Raw genomic sequence first — 9577 nt, forward strand, 5'->3', positions numbered from 1 at the left:
TTACCAACGTAATTAGAGCAGTAAAAATACATGTTTTGCCATACCCATGGTATACGGTCTGATATACCACGGCTGTCAGCCAATCAGCATTAAGGGCTCTAACCCAGTATATAATGGGTGGTTCGAGCCCTGAATGCTGATTGGCTGACAGCCATGGTATATCAGACCGTATACCACGGGTATGACAAAGCATTTATTTTTACTGCTCTAATTAGGTTGGTAACCAGTTTAAAGTAGCAATAAGGCACCTTGCGTTGCGTCGTGCCAAGAACAGCCCTTAGCCGTGGTATATTGGCCATATACCACACACCCTCGTGCCTTATTGCTTAATTATGCAACGGGTGGGTCTAATCCTGAATGCTGATTCGTTAAAACATTCCAGCCGGTGTCTATTCCACAAATTATAACCAGCTAAGACTATGACGTTAAAATGCCAAATTACTCTGTTCCATCTGATTGCGCAATCCACTGTCTCATCAACCCAGCCAGACACTTTATAAACTTGATCTCCACTATAAAAAGCATCTAGACATTATTTCACATTTCTTTTAGACTAACATTTAGTTTTCAACAGCGGAGATTTGTATAAACCTTGTCTGTCTCTGACATTTGCAACATTGTTTCAATATTCAAATTCGATCTCTTGCTGTCCCGTAGTAACGAACGTGTCGGGACAAGGCAGGCAGGCAGCGTTTCTCAGCCGGTCGACATCATGAATCAGCTGGCATAATTTTTATGGATATATACAAAGAAATGTCAATTGAAAAAAGGTAAAACGAAAGGAAGTGCAGCTAGTTTGCAATCTTTCTAGCATCAGTTTGAAAAGATTGTGCTAATGTCCTGACGAGAGAGCACATTTTCTATGCCAGGGAAATCACGCATCATTAGCTCATTTGTTATGAATATGTCCAAATAAATGTCACTAAAAACCAGCTTAAAAACCTCTAAGGGATCGGTGTCCCTATACCGGGACGGTTGATGCTAAAGTGCGCTAATGTGACTAGAATGACGTTGTAAGTAACAGCAAACTTTCCAGGACATAGACATCTTATATGGGCAGAAAGCTTAAATTATTGTTAATCTAACTGCACTGTCCAATTTGCTGTAGCTATTTCAGTGAAAAAATACCATGCTCTTGTTTGAGGAGAGTGCACAACAGCTGTCACGACTCCTACCGTAGGTAGCTCCCCCTCCTGTTCGGGTGGCGCTCGGCGGTCGTCGTCGCCGGCCTACTAGCTGCCACTGATTTCCTTTTCCCCCTTTTTGTTGATTGTGTGCACCTGTTTTTGGTTTGGGCTGATTAGCTGGGCTATTTTAGCCAGGAGGCCTGCCTGCTCTGTGTGCGGGATTGTTTCTCTGTTTGCTTTGCATGGTGACACTCTGATTTTGTATTTTGCAGTAGTGCGTGTGTTTGCACCAACAGTGTTTTGTCCCCTGTGTTTGGGGCACCTTGTTTTGTTGTGCACTTTGATCGCTGTTTTGGGAAGGCTTGTGTTTTAGCCGTTGTGCTTATTAACTGTATCGCAGCTTCCTGCATTTGATTCCTCCAGTACGACACCCAAGCCTTACAGAATCCCGCACCGATATCCTGAATGGAGTCAGCAGGAGCAGCTGCCAACCCCCTACCCTCGATGGAGGAATGTGTTCTCCATCACACATCAGTTCTCCATCGGATCGGATTGGCGATGGATCAGATGATGGCGAGGATGGACTGTTGGGAGAGGAGTGGCATCCTCTCCCCACCTCCGGCTCCTCCGACTAATCCGCCTCCTTCCCCCCTTCACCCGGCTCCGGCGCGCTTCGTCTTGCGCTCCCGAGGGAGTATGATGGAGCGGCGGCTGGGTGCCAGGGATTTCTGCTCCAGCTCGAGCTGTATCTGGCCACAGTGAGACCTACTCCCTCGGGGGAGGATAGTGTGAGTGCCCTCGTTTCCTGCCTGAAGGGCCGAGCTCTGGAGTGGGCCAACGTGGTCTGGAATAGTCCGGACTCGGCGAGGGATCACTACCCAGAGTTCACCCGCCGCTTTAGGGCTGTATTCGATCACCCTCCAGAGGGAAGAGCGGCGGGTGAGCGGCTATTCCACCTCAGGCAGGAGACGAGGAGTGCGCAGGACTTCGCGCTGGAGTTCCGGACCTTGGCTGCTGGGGCGGGGTGGAACGACAGGGCCCTGATGGACCATTACCGGTGTAGTCTCCGGGAGGACGTCCGCAGGGAGCTAGCGTGTCGAGACAACACTCTCTCTCTCGACGAGCTCATCGACATGTCGATTCGAATCTGCTGGCTGCCCGCAGGCATTCTGAAAGGGTCCTGTCTGTTCCACCTCCGTGCACTCCCGCCCCTATTCCTATGGAGTTGGGGGGGGCTGTGCCGAGGGGTACCGGAGGAGGTGGCTCCTCCTGCACCAGCTGTGGTCGGAGAGGACACACGGCCGACCGGTGCTGGAGGAGTCAGTCTGGGAGTCGAGAGGGCAGGCAGAACACTTCTCGGTCACCCCAGGTGAGTCAGCATCAAACTCACCCAGAACCCCTGTCGGTCACATGTTCGTTGAAATTGTTTTTTCAGATTTTTTCCCCTCTTCCCAGCATAGGGCGCTAGTCGATTCAGGCACAGCTGGGAACTTTATGGATCGCGGACTCGCCATTAAGCTGGGTATTCCGCTAGTGCAGATAGATCCCCCTTTCCCCGTGCACTCCCTAGATAGCCGGCCATTAGGGTCAGGGTTGGTCAGGGAGGCCACGGTTCCACTGGACATGGTAACGCAGGGGAATCATAAGGAACGGATTAGTCTCTTCCTTATCGACTCACCTGTGTTTCCGGTGGTGCTGGGGGTTCCCTGGCTAGCTAGTCACAATCCCCGGTTTTTGTGGAGACAGGGGGTTCTCCAGGGGTGGTCAGAGGAGTGTTCAGGAAGGTGTATAGGAGTTTCCATCGGTGCCACGTCGGTGGAGAGTCCAGACCAGGTTTCCACTGTGCGCATCCCCCCTGAATACGCCGATTTGGCGATCGCTTTCTGTAAGAAGAGGGCGACCAAATTACTTTGTTTGCTTTGCTTGGTGACACTCTGATTTTGTATTTTGCAGTAGTGCGTGTGTTTGCGCCAACAGTGTTTTGTCCCCTGTGTTTGGGGCACCTTGTTTTGTTGTGCGCTTTGATCGCTGTTTTGGGAAGGCTTGTGTTTTAGCCGTTGTGCTAATTAAAGCCACTACCCTGTATCGCAGCTTCCTGCATTTGATTCCTCCAGTACGACACCCAAGCCTTACAACAGCAAACTTTTATCACGGCAACTGGTTTGATACATTCACCTCTGAAGGTAAATAATGCACTTACATTCAGTAATCTTGCTCTGATTTGTCATCCTGAGGGTCCCAGAGATAAAATGTAGCATAGTTTTGTTTGATCAAATAATTTTTTATATTCAAATGTAAGAACTGGGTTCTACAGTTTGAACCCCTACAGTCTCTGGCTCCACACCCACCCATCCAGGCCCTCTAGATGTGTGAAAGTTAGTGTATAAGCTAATGATCCATCATGTATGATATTCCTGGGAGTGTTTAAACTTAAATGTTGTATTACCATATCATTTTTGTATGTTCTCTATAGTTATGTACTTGAAAATGTATCAATTGACCAATTCGGCACATTTGGGCAGACCTGATACAAAATACTGCGCAGTATTGCAATGCTTCACTGGATCAATCTGAAACTTTGCACACACTGCTGCCATCTAGTGGCAAATCTAAATTGCGCCTAAACTGCAATATTATATTATGGCCTTTCTCTTCCATTTCAAAGATGATAAAGAAAATGCATGTTTTTTTTGTTTGTATTATCTTTTACCAGATCTAATGTGTTATATTCTCCTACAATAATTTCACATTTCCACAAACTTCAAAGTGTTTCCTTTCAAATGGTATCACGAATATACATATCCTTGCTTCAGGTCCTGAACTACAGGCAGTTAGATTTGGGTATGTCATTTTAGGCGAAAATTGAAAAAAAGGGGTCCGATCCTTAAATGCAAATGCCACTACTGTTGTTATTCTGGTTGCACTGTTTGATGTGACTGTAAGTTAGCCATAGTTGGATAGCTAACAAGCAAGGGATAAGAACGTTGCCAGCCAGTATGGCAATGGAACATTTAGAACGAACGACTGGGTCGCGTCCATAGATACAGAACAAAAAGACTGAACGACTGGGTTGCGTCTCTGGCAACCGAACTGATAGAAGGAACGACCAGCCGGCTTGGGTAGCAACCCTAAATTTGTGTCGGGACTATATCTTGTGGAAGGACGAAGTAGTATGAATAAATTAATCAAAATATTGTTTTTAATTAAAATATGTCAATCGTTATTTGAATATAACCCGTTGTATAAAAATGATAATACCCTTGAAGCCGGTGTTTTGAGGATATATTGGCACAGTTTGCCCGGGGGCGTAACAACACCTGTGCCAATAGATCCTCCAAAAACCTGCTTCTCTGGCATTATCACTTAAATAGATTTGGGGCTAGGGGGCAGTATTTTCACGGCCGGATAAAAAAACGAACCCGATTTAAACTGGTTACTACTCTTGCCCAGAAACAAGAATATGCATGTAATTAGAATATTTGTATAGAAAACACTCTAAAGTTTCTAAAACTGTTTGAATGGGGTCTGTGAGTATAACAGAACTCATATGGCAGGCCAAAACCTGAGAAGATTCCATGCAGGAAGTGCCCTGTCTGACAATTTGTTGTCCTTCTGTTGCATCTCTATCAAAAATACAGCATCTGTGCTGTTACATGACACTTTCATGGGCTTCCATTGGCTCTCTAAAGCGTTCAGAAAGTGGAATGACGTGTCTCCTGTCTCTGGGCAAAGTACAGCAGCAGAGTTTGTAAGTGGCCTGCCTGGGGACAGTGAGACTGAGATGCGCATTCACGAGACTTCTCAATTTTTTTCTTTCAGTCTTTGAATGAATACAACGTTGTCCGGTTGGAATATTATTGCTATTTTACGAGAAAAATAGCACAAAAATTGATTTTAAACAGCGTTTGACATGCTTCGAAGTACGTTAATGGAATATTTAGAATTTTTTTGTCACGAAATGCGCTCGCGCGTTACCCTTCGGATAGTGACCTGAACGCACGAACAAAACGGAGGTATTTGGATATAACTATGGATTATTTGGAACCAAAACAACATTTGTTGTTGAAGTAGAAGTCCTGGGAGTGCATTCTGACGAAGAACAGCAAAGGTAATCCAATTTTTCTTATAGTAATTCTGAGTTTAGTGAGTCCCAAACTTGGTGGGTGTCAAATTAGCTAGCCTGTGATGGCCGAGCTATGTACTCAGAATATTGCAAAATGTGCTTTCGCCGAAAAGCTATTTTAAAATCTGACACATGCATAAAGGAGTTCTGTATCTATAATTCTTAAAATAATTGTTATGTATTTTGTCAACGTTTATCATGAGTAATTTAGTAAATTCACCGGAAGTTTGCGGTGGGTATGCTAGTTCTGAACATCACATGCTAAAGTAAAAAGCTGGTTTTTGATATAAATATGAACTTGATTGAACAAAACATGCATGTATTGTATAACATAATGTCCTAGGAGTGTCATCTGATGAAGATCATCAAAGGTTAGTGCTGCATTTAGCTGTGGTTTTGGTTTTTGTGACATATATGCTTGCTTTGAAAATGGCTGTGTGATTATTTTTGGCAGGGTACTCTCCTGACATAATCTAATGTTTTGCTTTCGCTGTAAAGCCTTTTTGAAATCGGACAACGTGGTTAGATTAACGAGAGTCTTATCTTTAAAATGGTGTAAAATAGTCATATGTTTGAGAAATTGAAGTTATAGCATTTTTGAGGTATTTGTATTTCGCGCCACGCGATTCCACTGGCTGTTGACTAGGGTGGGACGCAAACGTCCCACTGGCCCAGAGAGGTTAAAAATGGACAATATATAAACAATTCCCTTGATACCATTCTGCTCCAACCATTACCATGAGCCCGTCCTCCCCAATTAAGATGCCACCAACCTCCTGTGAACACAACCCCTTCCCCGTTTGTCAACTGATAGCTCAGTACCACACCGTTTCCGTTCAATATAACGTTCTATTACGTTTGTATATACTGAACGCAGCCCTGGAGTTGCCCATCCCTGCTGAATTAACTCTTCTCAATTAACTCTCTTCTGTTAATACATATATGAAGCAACTTTTTATAGAGAGGGTAAAGTTGAGATTGCATAGGATTTTTCTTTCTATTCTATAGATATGGACTTGAAGTTTATGTCAATCAATGCCAGGGGGATACGAAACCTGTTGAAGAGAAAAGCTTTTTTTTTGTAATTACTGCAACGCAGATCTTGTATTCGTTCAAGAAACACATTCATGCAAAGAGGACTATAATTATTGGAAAAATCAGTGGGGCAGTGACATTTTTTGGCCCACGGGACTAATCATTCAGCTGGGGTTGCAATTTTAGCACACAATTTCAAAGGGAAATGTTTGTTTACTCAAATGGACTCCAATGGACATTGGCTAGTAGCGGTCATCAACCACATGGACAGATTATTTGTGTTGTGTAATGTATATGGATACTGTTCTAGTCCTCCAAATAACTTACTTCTAGAGGAAATTGAAGAAATTCTTAAAAATCTTCTGAGAAAATATCCATCCAGTCAGATTATAGTTGGTGGAGATTTGAATATGGTTTATTCTAATGAGACTGATAGATTGCCTCATAGGTCTAACATTAGTGTGAACAAGTTGGTGAATTTCTGCCAAAGCCTGGACTTAATTGACATATGGAGAGTAAAAAACCCTGGAGAGATACAATACACATGAAGTAATAGAGATCGTTCCTTACAATCAAGAATTGATTTGTGGGTGATAACCTCTAGTCTTGAGCCCAACACTGTAGAGGTAAAAATACTGCCTGCAGTCCTGACGGATCATAAAGTCATATGGTTGACTGTAAGAATGTGCAGTAATGGTAAGAAATACTCTGGTGGTTACTGGAAATTAAATAACTCATTGTTATTGCATGATGATTTAAAAAATGTGATTAAGAATCTAATTTCTGTTTACTGGAGTTTAGCTACATCTAATGCAGAATATGGGAAATATTGGGAACTGCTGAAATGTAAAATCCGCTCAGCCTGTATTACTTATGGAAAAAGGCTTGCTTTAAGAAGGAGATGTGAGGTAGCTGAACTCTCTAAAACAATTGCCGATATCACAGAGATTGAGCATCTTGATCTTAATGAGAAAGCTAAACTGAATGATTTACAGAATCAACTAGATACATTGTATGAGGAAAAGGCTAGAGGAGCTTTCATAAGATCCAGAAAACGATGGCTTGAAAAAGGTGAAAAGAACAGTAGATACTTTTTTAATTTGGAGAAGAGAAAGGAACTCGACACACTTCGTAAACTTAAGATTAATGGGGTTACCACTGAGGATAGAGAGTTGTTATCAGACTTTACCACTAAGTTTTATGAGAATCTTTACTCCTTAGATAACAATTTCAGTGACTCTAAGGATCTCCTTGATTCTATAGAGAATGTTAATTCGGTTAGTGAAGAACTCAATCAGTCTTGTTGCCAAGATTTATCCATTATGGACATCCAGTACGGGGTTGCTCAGTTAAAAAAGAACAAGTCTCCAGGTTGTGATGAATTAACCTCTGAATTTTACAAAACCTTCTTTGAAGAAATAGCACCTTTTTTACTTGAAACCTTTAAGGAGGCTATAAAGAAGGGATAAAGAAGAGAAGGGACCTGCCTCTCTGAAGCAAGGGGTTATTACTCTTATACCTAAACCACACAAGGATCTCCTAAGTATTGATAATTGCCGTCCAATCACACTCCTAAATAACGACTACAAAATTATAGCCTTAATCTTTGCAAAAAGGTTAAAGTCTTGCTTAAATGATCTGATTGATGAATGTCAATCAGGGTTTATGAAAGGGCGCCATATATCTAATAATCTGAGGCTGGTGTTAGACTTGGTTGAGAATTTGTGATCTATTAGATGACTTCCCTGTTATCCTATTTTGGGATTTTCAGAAAGCATTTGACACAGTAAGTCACAATTTTATCTTTGATTGTCTTAAGCATTTGAAATTTGGTCGTTTTTTTGTTGATGCTATTAGAACTCTGTATAATGGTGGCAATAGCTGTATCAAACTGTGTCATGGAACATCCTCGAGGTTTAACATTTACAAAGGAATACGACAAGGTTGTCCAATTCCACCTTTTTTATTTTTGTTAGTATCTCAAATGTTATGCTCATTAGTTCATAAAAGTCAATTTGAAGGCATTACATTCCAGGCCAGAGAGATCACGATATCTCAACTGGCGGATGACACCTCACTTTTTTTGAAAAATGTGTCTCAAGCTAGATTAGCATTGGATATCGTGAAGCAGTTCTCCAAAAATCTCAGGTTTGGTATTAAATCTTTCCAAATGTGAGATGTTTGTTTTGAAAGGAGCTGTCAATCCAGCAGATTGTAACATCTCTCAAAAAAATACTGTAACCTACCTTGGTGTAAAGATAACCAAAAATCTTAAGGCTGTGAATGATCTTAATTTGAACCCTGTAACTGAATCTGTCAAAAAAAAATTATCCTCATGGTTAGGGAGGGATTTAAGTCTTCAAGGAAGGGTGCTTTTATTCAAAGCTGAGGGGCTATCTTTTTTCACCTATTGATATTCCCAAATCCACTTGCTTTACCTTAGATAGGCTTTTGTACAACTTCATATGGAAAAACAAGCCACATAAGATATAAAGAGATGTTATCACCAACAGGGTTTGTGATGGCGTCTAAATGTCTTAGATTTCACTCTCTTCAATCAGATATCAAAGGTCAACTGGATTAAAAGGTACATAAAAAATCCTCATAGTTTCTGGAATATTATACCTCATTTTGTTTTTCAGAAGCTCGGAGGGCTTCATTTTTTACTACAATGTCCATATATTGTTGGTAAACTTCCTGTGAAACTGGCAGATTTTCACAAGCAGGCTTTAATGTGCTGGGCTTTGTTGTATAAACACAACTTTTCACCTCATAAATGTTTTATATGGAACAATGGGTCGATATTATATGGAAACAAGATGTTATTTAACCATAAATGGTTCTCGAAAAATATTGTCCTTGTCAGCCAATTAGTTAATATTAGTGGGAATCTATTTACACGGAGAGAATTTATGGAAAGATACAACTTTGAGGTTTCAAGCAAGGAATATGACACTGTTATTAAAGCTATACCTAATGGGATAAAAACTTTACTTCAGAATAATGCATATTTTGGAATATCTCCGATTGTAAGCGATATTCAGGTGAATGGCATTGGTCTACTAGATACGAAATTCAACAATCGTTTATTATTAAGGGATATTTTCTACAGAAAGTCTATTCCCTCTGCGATATTTTGTTGGGCTTCATTGTTTGATGTAAACTGGCGCCGTGCTTGGCTCACTCCACACACATTTATGGAGACCAATAAAGTAAAGGAGATCTCCTTTAAGATAATCCATAGATTCTATCCGTGTAATAGCTTGATTTCTAAATATATACTTGATGTTAC

The sequence above is a fragment of the Salmo trutta genome, chromosome 23 (assembly GCF_901001165.1).
Source record: "Salmo trutta chromosome 23, fSalTru1.1, whole genome shotgun sequence".
Classification (NCBI taxonomy): Eukaryota; Metazoa; Chordata; class Actinopteri; order Salmoniformes; family Salmonidae; genus Salmo; species Salmo trutta.